At 42.0% G+C, this 16559-nt stretch overlaps 1 protein-coding gene across 12 annotated transcripts in view; it reads right to left on the bottom strand.

Annotated features, from left to right (window-relative positions):
• The window catches only part of gulp1a (GULP PTB domain containing engulfment adaptor 1a), a 96178-nt gene that overhangs the window by 32605 nt on the left and 47014 nt on the right, over nt 1-16559 (bottom strand). For 2 of the 12 annotated variants that reach the window (XM_015966840.3, XM_015966841.3), the window contains exon 2: nt 9360-9450. The exons of 3 other annotated variants lie outside the window; for them this stretch is intronic. The gene's annotated coding sequence lies outside the window, so the exon portion shown is untranslated. Of the gene's footprint in view, nt 1-9359; nt 9451-10328; nt 10405-16559 lie in introns of those variants that run through there. 7 more of the 12 variants (XM_015966843.3, XM_054747143.2, XM_070543916.1 and 4 more) reach the window with 5 other exon arrangements.

The following is a 16559-nucleotide window of genomic DNA, read 5'->3' as shown; positions in this document are numbered from 1 at the left end:
GACCTCATCGACAAGGAGTCTGCAACCCATGGACGTAATTTTTATTTGGGGGGGGGCTGCACTTTTTACCATCCAAAAACAATATTACGCAATATTAAATTGACACTGGTTGAGCTCTAGGACCAAGCGGAAAACAACCGTTTTGAAAATGACAACACTTTGAAATAATTTCAATATGTTTATTATGCAAGACATTCAGTTAAACAGATGTATTCTACTTCAAAGGTCTGTATTGTGGGACGGAAAAAACATGCAACTAACTAGTAACCCTTCTTTGGTTCAATACTTAGGTAGCACACAGCTTAACAAAGGTGGGACAGAGTCACTGTCATGGACACTTAAACTGTTACAAGCTTCATTTTGGACAACGTAGTTCATATTTAAGAAATAAAAGTTTGACTTAAAGCTCTTAGTTCATTAAATCTGTGGCATCTGGTATGAATGAATGCCTCATGATTCGTTTTCTGTGGAATAAAGCTCTGGTGCTCCTGTTTCAGGGGGTGGAAAACTATAGGATTAAGACTTTTTAGAAATCAGTAAATATTCAGGATGCATTAACCTTCACACACTTCAATTTAACTCAGTGGGGTTAAGAGCACTCGATGGGTTGTGAACTAGCTTTTTTCTTTTTTTTCTTTTTGCAGATTTTACATGTAAAGCTAATTAAAACAGAGCAGTTCTGCAGCATTGAGGGGTGAAGGCATGACGGTGTCCGGTAATCCCTTCTTGTTTTGCAGACTTGCACACTTGACTTAGACCACTGAAAAGGTAACAGAGCTGCTTCGCTGTACTATTGATTTGAATAAATTACTTTTTTTTTCAAGAATTTTCAAATAAATTTTTGCAGCATAATTCTGTGGAAAACCAAGTCACAGTGGAAAACCTTCTTAAGGTTGGACAGGTTTAGTTAGTTGAGTCGAGTCGGTGTCCAGGTATAAAACCATTCTTCTAAAAGAGAAAGTTTAAAAAAAATCCTTAAAGCTTAATAAGCAGAAGTCTTTCTGCAACAGACTTTAGTTTAAAATGGTAATTAGAGCGAGCAGAGAAATTTTTCCTGACTATTTTCATATTTTATCCAGCAACAAAACATAACTGCAGCTAAAAAGTTTTATTGCAAGGATTGTCTTCAAATCCTGCAGCATGCACAAAAAGATTCACCTAATTAAGTTTTTGCCAAAAAATGTTAATTCTATTAAAACGTTATACAAAACTACAGTATGGAAACCTTCCAGAAGGCAAGTTGACTTTCCACCTTCACATTCAATCCGTCAATCCGGAGATTAAATAAAAAATATAAATTAAAACACAGAGGCTTTCAGTATATATATATATATATATATATATATATATATATATATATATATATATATGTATATATATATTGACCACAACTGTACGTATACTAACTAGAGGGGTAAGGTTGGGAGGAACAGCCCGTCTGATCTGAACTCGAGTGGTGTTTCGTTATTGGACTTCTGTGCAAGCCGCAGTTTGGCCATAACAAACACCATGTTCGAACATAAGGATGCCCACCGGTACACTTGGTACCAGGGCAGCCTAGGTCACAGGTCGATGATAGATTTTGTAGTCGTATCATCTGACCTGCGGCCATATGTTTTGGACACCCGAGTGAAGAGAGGAGCGGAGCTGTCAACTGATCACCACCTGGTAGTGAGTTGGATCAGATGGCAGGGGAAGATGCCGCGTAGACCTGGCAGACCCAAACGCATAGTGAGGGTCTGCTGGAAACGCCTGGCAGAAGAACCTCTGAAGACGGTCTTCAACTCCCACCTCTGGCAGAGCTTTGACCGCGTCCAGAGAGCAGTGGGGGACATTGACTCCGAGTGGGCCTTGTTCCACTCTGCGATTGTTGAGGCGGCTGTTGCTAGCTGTGGTCGCAAGGTGGCGGCCGGTGCCAGTCGTGGTGGCAACCCCCGTACTCACTGGTGGACACCAGACGTTCGGGGAGCCGTCAGGCTGAAGAAGGATGCCTACAGGGTGTGGCTGGTCTGTGGATCTCCGGAGGCAGTAGACAGGTACTGGATAGCCAAGCGGGGTGCAGCAGTGGCAGTTGCTTAGGCAAAATCTCGGGCATGGGAAGAGTTTGGTGAGGCCATGGAGAAAGACTATCGATCGGCTCCAAAGAGGTTCTGGCAAACTGTCTGGCGCCCCAGGAGAGGAAGGCAGCAACTCGCTCACACTGTTTACAGTGGGGATGGGGAGCTGCTGACGTCAACTGGGGCTATAGTCGGACGGTGGAAGGAATACTTTGAGGGGCTCCTCAATCCCACCTACCCGCATTCCGAGGAGGAACCAGAGCCGGGAGACCTGGGGATGGACTGTCCAATCTAGGGGGCAGAAGACGCTGAGCCGATCTGTCGTGATGAAGAGGGAGCTGAGCCAGAAAGCCAGGCTCTCGATTTACCGGTCGATCTACGTCCCAGTCCTCCCCTATGGTCATGAGCTTTGGGTAATGACCGAAAGAACGAGATCGCGGATACAAGCGGCCGAAATGAGTTTCCTCCGTAGGGTGGCCGGGCTTAGCCTTAGAGAAAGGGTGAGGAGCTCGGACATTCGGCGGGGGGGGGACGGGGGACTCGGAGTAGAACCGCTGCTCCTCCAGATCGAAAGGATTCAGTTGAGGTGACCCCACTGTATATATATATATATATATATATATATATATATATATATATATATATATATACATACAGTGGGGCAAAAAAGTATTTAGTCAGCCACCGATTGTGCAAGTTATCCCACTTAAAATGATGACAGAGGTCAGTAATTTTCATCATAGGTACACTTCAACTGTGAGAGACAGAATGTGAAAAAAAAATCCATGAATTCACATGGCAGGATTTTTAAAGAATGTATTTTTAAATCAGGGTGGAAAATAAGTATTTGGTCGATAACAAAAATTCAACTCAATACTTTGTAACATAACCTTTGTTGGCAATAACAGAGGTCAAACGATTACTATAGGTCTTTACCAGGTTTGCACACACAGTAGCTGGTATTTTGGCCCATTCCTCCATGCAGATCTTCCCGAGAGCAGTGATGTTTTGGGGCTGTCGCCGAGCAACACGGACTTTCAACTCCCTCCACAGATTTTCTATGGGTTTGAGGTCTGGAGACTGGCTAGGCCACTCCAGGACTTTCAAATACTTCTTACGGAGCCACTCCTTTGTTGCCCGGGCGGTGTGTTTGGGATCATTGTCGTGTTGGAAGACCCAGCCACGTTTCATCTTCAAAGCTCTCACTGATGGAAGGAGGTTTTGGCTCAGAATCTCACGAGACATGGCCCCACTCATTCTGTCCTTAACACGGATCAGTCGTCCTGTCCCCTTAGTAGAAAAACAGCCCCAAAGCATGATGTTCCCAACCCCATGCTTCACAGTAGGTATGGTGTTCTTGGGATGCAACTCAGTATTATTCTTCCTCCAAACACGACGAGTTGAGTTTTTACCAAAAAGTTCTACTTTGGTTTCATCTGACCACATGACATTCTCCCAATCCTCTGCTGTATCATCCATGTGCTCTCTGGCAAACTTCAGATGGGCCTGGACATGCACTGGCTTCAGCAGCGGAACATGTCTGGCACCGCAGGATTTGATTCCCTGCCGTTGTAGTGCGTTACTGATGGTGACCTTTGTTACTGTGGTCCCAGCTCTCTGCAGGTCATTCACCAGGTCCCCCCGTGTGGTTCTGGGATTCTTGCTTACCGTTCTCATGATCATTTTGACCCCACGGGATGAAATCTTGCGTGGAGCCCCAGATCGAGGGAGATTATCACTGGTCTTGTATGTCTTCCATTTTCTGATAATTGCTCCCACAGTTGATTTTTTTCACACCAAGCTGCTTGCCTATTGTAGATTCACTCTTCCCAGTCTGGTGCAGGTCTACAATTCTTTTCCTGGTGTCCTTCGAAAGCTCTTTGGTCTTGGCCATAGTGGAGTTTGGAGTCTGACTGTTTGAGGCTGTGGACAGGTGTCTTTTATACAGATAATGAGTTCAAACAGGTGCCATTAATACAGGTAACGAGTGGAGGACAGAAAAGCTTCTTAAGGAAGACGTTACAGGTCTGTGAGAGCCAGAGATTTTCCTTGTTTGAAGTGACCAAATACTTATTTTCCACCCTGATTTGTACCGGTAGACTTGCCATGGTAATTCTCAACTGGAGATGACCGTTAAGCTAACCGTTATATTTTCTGCATATTGGTTCATCTTTTCTTGCTAAGCCTGAAAGAGCACATAAATGTTAAGAGTCATAAATGTTTGTTCTGTTGAGCGTATTTAATATAGTTTTACATAACAGTTGAGAATCTTGTGTGAGGAAGTTTTATCTCTAGTAAAAACAGTCGCGTTGCTAATGCGTTAGCCCGTCTATGGGATTCTATATATATTGTTAGCATTGAGCCAACCGCTAGATTCTTGGGAAAAATCTTGTGATTGTTTTATTATCGTATTTTACGGACTATAAGCCACTACGTTTTTCCCACGCTTTTAACCATGCGGCCTATAATGAGGTGCGGCTTTACTGACGATTTTCCTTCACCTGCCAGGGGGCGCTTTAGCAGAAAGTGAAACAGGTGCAAGTCAAAAGTGGAAATCGAAGAAAGTGCTCATTTTAATTTAGCACATGCAAGCAGCCGGCACAACGAAGAATTTTTTTTCAAATCCATACCAACTCATAATGGCAACTATATGTATGAGTTCATATGTTGCCGCATTTAACATCATGGTAACTATATGTATGAGTCAGGCCCCCACAATGCGGCTCAAAAATTTAGGCCAACGTGGAAGTACCAAAAATTGCAGTTTCACCCTCATCCGCTGGGGGCTGGTGTCAGAAGCGAGCAAATTCTCATTAGCTGCGTTTACATGTGCCACATTTCCTCAATCCGACTGAAATCTTGGTTGATTGGAATTTCCAAATCTCTGCTCACATGGGCATGAACTGAAATGATCCGATCATGCCGTGTGTACATACGCACCAAGCATTTAATCCGATTAAATAGGTTGAGCATGCGCAGAGTTGCCTTTCCCGAAAGAAAAATTGTAAACAAATGCCATGAAACCAAATGAAAAATGTAAAAACAGAAATAACTGTTCTTCCTGCTTTCCTGATCCATTTCTTCAATTTAATATTTTTATTTAGCTCATAGAAGTTACGTTTTCTTCAGTAACATTTGCTTTGCTGCATTTTATTGTTTATTAAAATAAGGGAGGGTTATGTTTCTGCCTCTTGATCAGCTAGTCCGCGGGTCTGAAGTAACAGCTGTGCTGTTACGCTGCGCTGCGGCACAGAGCGGGGGTGGGGGGTTAGACCCATGTTTTATTACTGAGCTCTGTTGTGGCTTATTATTAATAACCTGTGACAATCAGCTAAAACTGTTGAGAAAAATCTGTTCAAACAAAATGACAGAAGATGTTCAGAAAGTTTAGAAGCCTGTGTTCATCATTAACGAACCGCATCTCAGGTCATCTGCGTTTACGTGTTTTTAACACGGACTTTACTGTCGTCCAGAGTATTTAACCGAGGACGTTTTCCTACCCAACATCAGCCTCCAATCAGGTCTGTAAAACCCATATGATCCTGTGTTCTTTACAAACGCGTCTCCATCACCTGCTGCAGAAGCTGCTGCGTTCAAAGCTGACAGAAACGGGGATCCGTGCGCTGCAACCCCCGGAATAAACCTGCGTATTTCCAGTACAGATTTGAACATGTTTGTCGACTGATTTGTGCAATAATCAGATTTTTATTTTACTTCCACAAAATGCAAGTTCTGAATTAAATATTACTGAAATGGGGACGGCTTGTCGTCGGATTTAAAAGCCGCCGCTTGTTAATTACACCGTCATTTTTGAAGTCAGGCAGTCCAAATGACAGCGGAGAGGCCCGCTCGCTGTTGCACACATGCACAGTCGGCATTATTTTACCCCAACAATCCGAATGGCTGTGTACATGCACGTCAATCGGAATGAAGAACGGAATAAACCACCTCTCTCAATCTGATTGAAATTTCAATCCAGTCGGGCCGAATCGGATCAGAATATTCCGATTGACATGTTTACATGCAGAATTTTCGATCTGATTGGGCATTCAATCTGATTAAATATGCGCATGTAAACGTGGCTATTGACTCCCATGTTAAAAATACCAATTTCACAGCAGAAATAAACATGTTTACAGCCTGGTACCAAAACATGTTTTTGGTTTAAATGATCTAGTTTACACTCATGACAACTCTGAGGGGGTGAATTTTTTTCTCACTCTTCTGTTTAAGTGTATTAAAAGCCTAAAATTCGGTATAATTAATGAGCATCCGACACACGTGACCGCCACCTCAGACCCATGTGACCACAGAGCTAGCTCTGTGGAAAGGCCTCAGTAGAGCCTCGGTCTGGCCTGGAAACTGTTCCAGGATTTTGAGTCTCTGTGTTTGTGTATTCTTTTTTGGATATTTTTTTGTGCAATTGTTGGACAAAATGACTTGCTGTGGCATTAATTGCACTAATAGAGCGTCCAAGGAGTCTCCACTTCATTTTTTTCGGTAAGTAAAATTATATTTATGTATTTTAGGTCACTGCCGAGCTGAGCTTAGATTTTAACATGTACTGTTTTACCATGAAATTTAAATGTAATAGGGTAAAACCCAGTGCATTTAACATAATGCTGCACTTTAGAAAATGGGTTGAAATAACATGTTGGTGGAGCTGGGTTCCGACTATCGGCTTGTGGAGCTCTCAGGAGACCTCTGCAGCTTGGCGCATCTCTGTCTGATCGCGGGCTGACGGCTGGTTCTCCCCTCCCCGGCTTGTGAAGCTCGGGATGGAAACCAATGTTTTCCACCCGTTCTCCCCTCCCCGCAGCTCGGCGCATCTCTGTCTGATCGCGGTTTCTGTGTGCTGCGCGGGCTGCCGGCTTGTGGAGCTCTGGGATTGAAACCTTTCCACCCGGTTCTCCCCAGCAGCAGCCCTGTGCATCTCAGATCGCAGCGGCGCTTGTCTGCTGTGCAGCTGCCGGCTTGTGGAGCTCTCGGAGACCTCTGTGTTCCACCCAGTTTTACCCAGCGGTCAGCCCGGCGTATCTCTGACTCAGAAGCTCTGGTGTTGTGCACAGTTAACTCCGGTTGTAGCTAGGTTGCTACCTCCGTTAGCTTAGCTCCCACCTCCGCGTTAGCTTTGGGTTAGCTTCAGGTTAGCTTGTAGCTAGTTCGACCGGATGTCGTCAGTTGATCCCAGCCTTACAGCCCCACCCTCAGCTCCACCTTTTTTGTGGAATTGTCTGGGCTTGACGGAACCTGTGACATGGTCAAAATGGCAGTGGTGGCCACCTCCCATTTTAGCTCAAAAACGTGTTATTGGAGCCTATGGAAACCCATTGTCCAATATTTATATGTCGATGGTATGAGTTCATATGATGCTGCATTTAAGTTGAAGGCCACAATCTGGCAGTAAAGGAGGGAAACAGTGCTGCCGTACGTAAGCTTGGCATGAATGAATCCATGGTTTGGCGCTGGAGACAGCAGCAGGAAGAACTCATTCAAGCCAGCTTCACCCGGGGATGATGGCAGGAACACGGACAGCGACGCTGACATCGCCATAGAAAAGGTATGTGACAAAGCTCTTCTGAGGCTGTTCAACTCCGACACTGAAGAAGAGGACTTTAATGGCTTTAGTGGGCAAAACGAAGATGAGAGCGAATGACTTTTTCTGGTAGGCAAGTGTGTTTATTTTCTAACCAGGCATGTTTTGTGTGCAGTTTTTATTTTCTAATCATCCAGGGCTTATTAATGCTGTGTCAGCGCTGTTCTTTTCTTCTAAACACGCATGCAAATTACCGGTAATAACGTGTCATAACATCCAGAAATATGAATGCTATCAGTGCTCACCCGTTTAAAATTTGTTTTGTTCAATTAAAACAACAACGAAAAATCTCCGTGTAGCGTCTTTCTGTCTAATTATCTTATGTTATAGCCATACATGCGCTGTGCACTGGAGACCTGCATGTGGCTGCTGCGTCGCGGCTTGTATTTGAATGCGGCATGTGTGTGTATAGAAAACCTTTTTTTTTGTTGGTGCGGCTTATATTGAGGTACACTCTAGTCCGGAAATTACGGTATATCTTTATGGTTTACATATAAAGTACATGAAAGTTCACTATTAAGTGTTTATTAATATAAAATCCATATAAATATATCACAAACGTAACATTATTCATTTATATCTTTTCTGTATTGCAGTTTTACAGTGCCTTCTACAGTAATATTTAACGGGTCCCTGCTGACTCCTGGATGTTTATCGTGGACCTGTTAAGCTCTCTGCCAAGCTAGAACCCAGCTTCATCGTCTAGTGAGGGCAGAATAATCGATATAACTGGTCAAACTGCTATGCTAGCGATTAGCCGCTATGCTAGCGACATGTTGCTCTGTCTCCAAGCGGCTATTACATGTATTCTCACAAGTTTGCTCAATCTGAGATCCTCTGGGTAAATGTGCTGCTCTAAACTTTGCATTTGGCATCATGGTTTTTAATTATTTGGGGACGTCCAATGCCAACAGACTTCTGTTTATCCATCCTGCTTGTGCAGAGCCGGAGAGAAAAGTAAAGCCCTTCCCTCCCCTGTGTAATGAGGAAACATCCACAGAAAGCCGGAGTGGCCAAATGACCTCACACAGAAAACAAAAATGTCTAAACATGAAAATGTTCAAAACTATCTGGAGAGAGAGCATTAACAAAATCACTTTGAGGGCTGCAAATAGCTACTGGGCCCCACTTTAGACATTCCTGCGAGATCCTGAGTGGGCCAAAAACACAACATTAACAAGTGGCGCCCCTAGCAGCTGACAAAAGCTTAGCATGTTAACGCTTATGTGCAAAAAATATTAAAAACTCATGAGGTCAGCAGAACTTTTTTTGCTACAGAGTTTAAATGCAATGTTGCTGATGCTGTTTTGTCTCATCAATAATCTTTGCACTGAAAAGCTGATTCTGGCTGTACAGGTGGCGACAATAAATCCCTGTTCTGTGTAAATGTAGATTACATTCTTGAGAGAAAAAAACAAAAATAAAAAAGGTCACAGCATGTTTTGTTCAGAACAGTAGCATCAAAAATGCCACATCGCTCCTGTCCAGGTCTATTTCAAAGCAAAGGAACCCTGACAAGAATATAGAGGAAACTGGACTATATGTGATAGCTGCCGTATGTTCTCTTAACAGCAACATAACAGCTGCTCAGAACAATGAGCTGCTGGTCTTAGGAGACACGGGTTGGAAGCAGACTGCATAACCATATAATGATAATGGTAAATAATTACTTCTTCAGACAGCTCTGAGAATAGCTGATAATATACCTTACTGTCACTGTGGACCGCTGATGCTCACAATTCGTGGTTGTGCTTCAATCATCGAAGAGTTGAAGGGTGCTCATTAGTGCTGCATCCTCTGTGGGCATTAACAGAAGAAAAAAAACAAAACAAAAGGAAAGTTTATGTTTTTCGATTAAATAAGAAATTAGGAAATCTTACAGTTTACATCTAAACATTTTAAGAGAATTTAATCATGGCTTAAAGGTAATACCAACAAGCTGCAATACAGTTAAACGTTTACCTTCACCACTAAGGAAAAAGTAATTTAGAATGTATTTTTAAATGCTTTAAAGGCAACATGCAAATATGGATAGTAATATTAGTCAAATAATATTGTAAGATAATACTGTTTACCTTTTTATAAAAACATAACGATTAAGTATTTCTTTAGTTTAGTACATTGTTTTTTTTTACAGTTCAGTGCATGCTTCAAAAAGTTAAAAGAATGTATACGCAGTAGCCCAGCCAGTTAAAGGGTTAAATAAATACAGGCCCAGCAGATTCTGCACACATCCTGACATGAAACAGCATAGAAACAGATAAAAAACAATGAAAACCCAAATAACATGTGAACACTGACAGCTAAGAAGCAGACTCAGCCATCTCTACTTAAAAAAATGTTGCCATTCAGGCTCCATAAAATATTTTTATTCTTTTAAATGATCAGATTTATGGAAAGGTGTCAACTGTGGAGATTTGTGAGCTGTCGGCGTTGATTGATGGTTAAAAAGAAAGCAGGGAACACGCAGGGATCAATCAGCCTCAGAGATGAAACACTGGACCACAAAAATCGATTTTTTTTTTTTAGGAAATCCAAAAGCAGAAACCGTTTCTAATATTGAAATATTGAGTCACAGTTTTTTCCAGTGTGATTTTAAGTTTTTTTTTTTTTTCGGAAAATACAGCTAAAGTGCGATGAAAGGTGGATGAATGAGGAACAAACTTTTCTATTACCTGGCACCTTGTAGTGTTGCACAGTTATTGTGAAAGCGCCCGAGGAGCTTGTGGGAAATGACTTTCAGAACTTTCAGAAGGAGAGGGTAAAGAGTGGAAAGCATTGCATTAATTTGATGTGAACAACTTTTTGCATGAAAGTTAGAGTAAAGGGTTAACAGAACAGATATACTGACTTTATAATATTATGCAATGCTTAGTTCTGCAAATTCACGGTTGTAGCACCGTTTTGCAGGCTTGTGAAACACATTAATATTCTCTGGCGAGCACTTCAAGCAAACCAAAATGGGACTTTCTGCAGAGAAACTCCTGAGATAAGGAAGCAGCCTGGATAAGAAAAGTTTTCTTTTTAAACTGGAAACAAAAAGACTGTAAAAAAAGAGATATCCTCCTTTTTTCTTTATACCTTTATTTCAGTTTTGGCACAAACAGAAAGTGACATGATCAAATTCCTCCTGGTGAGGATTACGCAGAAATTGATTTTTCCTGATTCAACCTGCTGAGCTGCATTTCGACCACCCACAGGTAAATTATACAGAATAATAGCAACAAAGGAGAAAATACACATTTCATTTCTATCCACCCTCTAGCAACACGTTTGCCTTTAAGAAATATCCATTTATAGCAGAATAAGCACAATTAAAGGCATTTTTGCAAGATTGCATTTTTGAGATTTCACAGAATGTAAATTCAACTGAAATTAAAATATAATTTGTCAAAATGTCACATAATCCTTCGTTTTCAAGATAAAATGTAAATTTAAAAGTATTATCTTACAGTAAAAATGGAGGAAACATATCGGTTTCTGCTGCTCTGTCACCTGAAGTCAATAGCTCAAAGTACCGGAGACCTTTGTGATTCTCTTAGAGAAGTTATGGTGGAGCTGAAAAGTTTTGACAGCCAAGCAGAAAACTGACTCAACAAATCTAACATTCTGAGACTTTATTTTTTATGATGTGAATAAAGTTTGGGCCTAAAAAATGAAATAGAGGCCAGTTTTTCTGAGGATGTACAACTTCTAAAAGCATAAAGAGAATTGGTCCCGCCTCACATTTTTTTGTAAAATAAAACATTTTAGCTGGGATACTTTGCAGTTCGGCTTGCTTTTAGCACTCCATAGCGTACGTTTAATAAAACCAGAAGTGAAACTTATTTCCTCGCTGCGTTCATCTTGCTATACCTTAATCTAACTGCTGAATTGTCTCCTCAGCCATCATTAGTTTCTACAGGAGCTATTCAACACTAAATTAAACAAATCAGCTGTGTTGGTGATCTAAAACATGCAGGAAACGTGGTGGAAAGACTGCAGTGCCAGGCATGTCAGCTCCACTTTTACTATGTCAGGGCCAGTGATGGGAATAACTTACAATAAAAAAGTAGTTATTTCTGTAAGGAGTAATCAAATTAATCACCTTCTTCTTTTATCATAATGCCGTTTCCGTTATTGATAAGAAAATGCGTACGTTACTAATTCAGCAGCGCGTGTTGAAGTCGTTATCAGCTGATCGGGAGCTAAAGAGGGGGATGTTTTCATCCAGGAGCATCACGGCCCATGAAGAACAAGGAAGACATGATGAATAGTTACAGCTGCAGACCCGCAGATTCGCTGCTGCAGGCATGAATCTGCAGCCGTGCCCGTAGCTTGACAGCGGGACGTCCCGAAGGTCTGCTCACCTGTTCACCGCTCAGACGTCACAATCTTCTACCTTCCTAGATCATCCAGCTGTAACCTGTTTCTGATCATGTCTTTAGTCCTGCTGTAATGCTGGTTACATCAGTCTAAGACGTCATGGGCGCTCAGGTGTTATCAGGACTACCTGTGTGGCTTCAGCTCTTCTGTGTATCTGACCCAAGTTAGTAAATTTAAGTCCTCCATTAGATTTGAGCCTCTTCTAGTGTCATTTTAAAGGATTTTATTTATTTAACCATTACTAGACTATACTAGGGTTGTCACGGTAACTGGTGTAGCGGTAAACCCCGGTAAAAAAGTTGACAATAATAATAAGAGTCTTGTTTAAAAAACTATATTATCTCGGTGGATTACCGTGGCTGCGGTGTAGGCGCGGTGACCCTTACCAGCCACCGTATCATCTGCTGAAGTTGCCGGCGGCACATGCGCACTTTTTTGGTTACAACCAAAACTTTCTTGAAGCTAAAGCTGAAATAATGGCCAAAGGAGGAGACGGCAGCGCTCAGGACATTTTTTTATCCCTCAAAGAAGACAAAGTGGGAAGTACAGGCATCTTTAGGATATTTGAAGAATGTTGAGGGACAGTTGATAGAAGACGGCTATCCTGTTTGCAGCAGGTGCAGAAAAAGTGTCTGTGAAAGGCAGCAATGCTTCAAATCTCACGACACATCTGTGTGACCATCACCCTCAACTCTACAGTCAACGCAAGGCAAGCTAACGTTAGCGTTTTAGCTAAAATACGTGATCCGAGGATTTGGGTTGAGGGAGAACGCAACGAGTCGCTATATAAAGCAGCCGCAGCGCCGCTACCTGCATATAAACCGTGTCGCGGACACCCCCATGTTGAAATGACGCTATGCATTACGGGGCTCCCAGGGGCAGATAAGAGTTGGTCTCTCTCTGAGAATAATTATGAATTTATGATATTTTCTCAAATCTGCCAAGCTCACTGGAAGGACACAAACCGAGGACAATATTTTCCTGATATAGGGTTTATTACTCAAGTAAGGGTAAAAAAGTATCTGATTAGAAGGCTACTTGAGTACTGAGTATCATCTGATCTAATATTTTTAAATAATGACATCAAACAGACAAGAAATAAGAAGTTATGGGCAAATATTGGTATTTTAAAGACTAAAGGGGAAAAATATAAACAAATAAACAACGTAATTACAAAATGACACATTTTAGGCAAAATTTAGACACAAACTGAGGACAATATTTCCTGACATACAGGGTTTATTTAATTGTGTGAAAATGTAGCACGTTTTAAAAAAAATACCGCGATAATACCGAAAACCGTGGTAATTTTGGTCACAATAACCGTGAGGTTAGACTTTCACACCGTGACAACCCTAGACTATACCAGCAGCACAAATGCTACTAAAACACAGACTTATGTGAAGCTGGAAAAATTAGAATACTGATCAAAATTACATTGTATCAGTAATTTAAGTAGACTGAGAGACCAGTTAAATGGTAAATGGCCTGTATTTGATATAGCGCCTTCTAGAGTCCTGGAACCCCCCAAGGCGCTTTACAACACAATCAGTCATTCACCCATTCACACACACATTCACACACTGGTGGGGATGAGCTACGATGTAGCCACAGCTGCCCTGGGGTGCACTGACAGAGGCGAGGCTGCCGAGCACTGGCGCCACCGGTCCCTCCGACCACCACCAGCAGGCAACTTGGGTTAAGTGTCTTGCCCAAGGACACAACGACAGCGACAGACTGAGCGGGGCTCGAACCTACCTACGGGGCGAGCACTTAACTCCTGTGCCACCGTCGCCCAAAGGCTCAGGAACCTTTACAGGTGTTTCCATTTGCAGTTATTTATTTCAAATATTTAGTTTTGTTAAAACAATTGGATGTAAATTTTATTATGTTTCAGTCATTAGTCATTTATATTTCACTATTGTAGTAATTTATAGTAAATAAAGTAAGTTTAATTAGAGAGGAACCCATTTTTCTTTCATTCTTTAATGAAAAAAAGTAATGAAATAGTTATTTTTCTTGGTAAATAGTTACTTTTATAATCTTGTAACTCAGTAACTCAGATACTTTTTGGACAAAGTAACTATAACTAATTACTCTTTAAAAGTAACGCTCACAACACTGGTCGGGGCTGCCAACTCTCACACATTGGGTGCGAGACGCACGCATCTGACCCTCTTCACGCTCTCACGCAACTCCTCCAATATCTCACGCTGAATAATGTCACCCCCCCCCCCCAACGACAAAACGCACAGAGGCGAAGCTGCCCGCACTCCCAACACCACCCCCCACCTGTCTGCTCTCCCACACATGGACCAGAGCTATAGAAAGAGAGTTACGACACGCTTTGAACTCGCCGACTTTCTGTCACGTGGTTCATGGAGCTTTCAATAGTTCCAAACATCCCAGCGCCTTAAGTCAGTTTGAACGGCGTATGGTGGGACAAATCACAAAAAATGAATATCGTCACATTTCCCCTGGCGATTTTTGGAAATTATTGAATAATATGTCCTAATTCCTTCACAAAGTAGCCTTTTTTATTTTTTCCGAGCATTTGTAGGAAGACAGACACCCGTGACTGTTCTACAGTACAGGAATATGACAATCCTAACACATTGTAGAATACATTTAGACCACATACATTACTATATTATTGTTGTTGATACAGCAACCAGCAACGTATTGTACAAAAAAATCCCAAAAAAACTAATAATGTCAAAAGTTTATAACCTATTTCAAACTGTGGGGAATATTTTTAAAACGTAGAATCAAACAAACTGAAATAAACCTGTCTACAGCTCGTCAAGCTTGTCTAAACCCCTCCTTCTCACAATCAACAAGCTGCACACAATTAGCTCATCAAAGGTTATCTAGCTAAAACTGGCAACATAAAATATCATCGTTGGCTTATTTTGGTACGAAACGGTTAGCTAACGCTTCACAATGCAAAAAAATGATGACATTTCATCAACTTACCGGAGAAAATCCTTCCAAAACACCAACAATGAACAATGCAGCAGCGGGGGCTGTTTGGAACTATTCGAAGCTACATGAACCACGTGACTTCCGCATTCCATTCTTTCCATAGAAGTCTATTATAGTCCATTATATTGGAGTGTCATAGCTCTCTCTCTATATAGCTCTGGCATGGACATAAACCACCCATTTCTCTCATGTATAAAATGGAGCAAAATGGGCGGTTCCCAACACGGCCATCTTCGCCGTGTCACGTCTCGTCTCGTCACACCCAGACAATGCAAAAATGGAAAAAGAGGTGGAGCTGTGAGGGTGGGAGCAAATGATTGACACCCAAAAACTGAAACCAATGTAGCTACAAAAAGGCTAACCAAAACTACACAGAGGAGCCAGGTAGCTACACCGAAGCTAATGGAGGTTTTTGGGCACTTTTAGCCAGAAAAACACAGAGAGTGACTCAAAAGCTAATTCTGTTTTCCTACTTAGTTCCCTCACTGTAGTGAAAATGAACTGAACTGTGAAATTAAAACTGAGCCTGGATTATAGCTGGAACATTACAGCCTATTAATGAGTTATAAGTTTTTATTGAAAGAGGTGTTTCATTTTCATTAGAAAATATTAAAAAACTGAAAAGTTTGAAGCCACTTCTCCTGAGAATATTACAATACCCAACTCAGGCCTTTTTATCTCCTCTTTCTGAAGTTTCTGGGATGAGCTTCCAGATTACAAGCAGCTTCATGTGGGCAGTAGCACAGATCCAGTAGCCAACATTCTGGGAGAGGTAGATAAGAGCCTGTGAGCTCTCAGGATGCAGAGCGCTCGCTCTGGCTCATCTTCCTTCCTGAGGGGCTGAACTCTGCCTGCATTGGGCAGATGTCAGAGGGTTTGTAAAGAAAGTAAAAGGTGCTATGTGCATCCTTAAGCCTGCAGCTCTCTGACCTGCACACACACAGCAAACAGTCAAGATGCATCGGTTTTCTCCTGTTTTAGAGCCTTGGCTGTTAAAGAGACGCATGGGCTTTTTAAATAGTTCATCTTTCACGGTGCATTAGTGCTCTCACGGCATTAAATTACAATGTGGGAAGATTATGAATGTGCACTTTAAATAACACAAGCCTGAACAGTTTGCCATCCGATTGTACTAGGAAATAAACTTTGTGTTATTTTCTTTTTATTAAACCAGGATGAAACAGTTTGGTCACACGGTTTTACTTTAGCAGTTTATTTGCTGCCAAGAAGACAAGATGACTCTGCTAAAGCCCATACCCTTTGGACACATTACCTTTAGGTTAAAGTCAACTGCTGCAAGAATTTCTTTATCAGCATAAAACTTTCGTTATTTCGTTGGGGCAGCAGTAGCTCATCAGGTTGAGCGAGTTGTCCAGTAATCGGAAGGTTACAGGTTCGATCCCGGCTCCGGTCAGAGAATTCTGCTGTTGTGTCCTTGGGCAAGACACTTAACCCACCTTGTCTGCTGGTGTTGGTCGGAGGGACACAGGTGGGCCTAAGCCCTCCAGGGAGCCAGCTCCCCCACTGGCGCCAGTAGGCACCTCCGTTCCCATAAT

Source organism: Nothobranchius furzeri, chromosome 14, assembly GCF_043380555.1.
Source record: "Nothobranchius furzeri strain GRZ-AD chromosome 14, NfurGRZ-RIMD1, whole genome shotgun sequence".
Taxonomy (NCBI): Eukaryota; Metazoa; Chordata; class Actinopteri; order Cyprinodontiformes; family Nothobranchiidae; genus Nothobranchius; species Nothobranchius furzeri.
The sequence above is the reverse complement of the archived record's forward strand: the minus strand, read 5'-3'. Positions and strand labels throughout refer to the sequence as shown.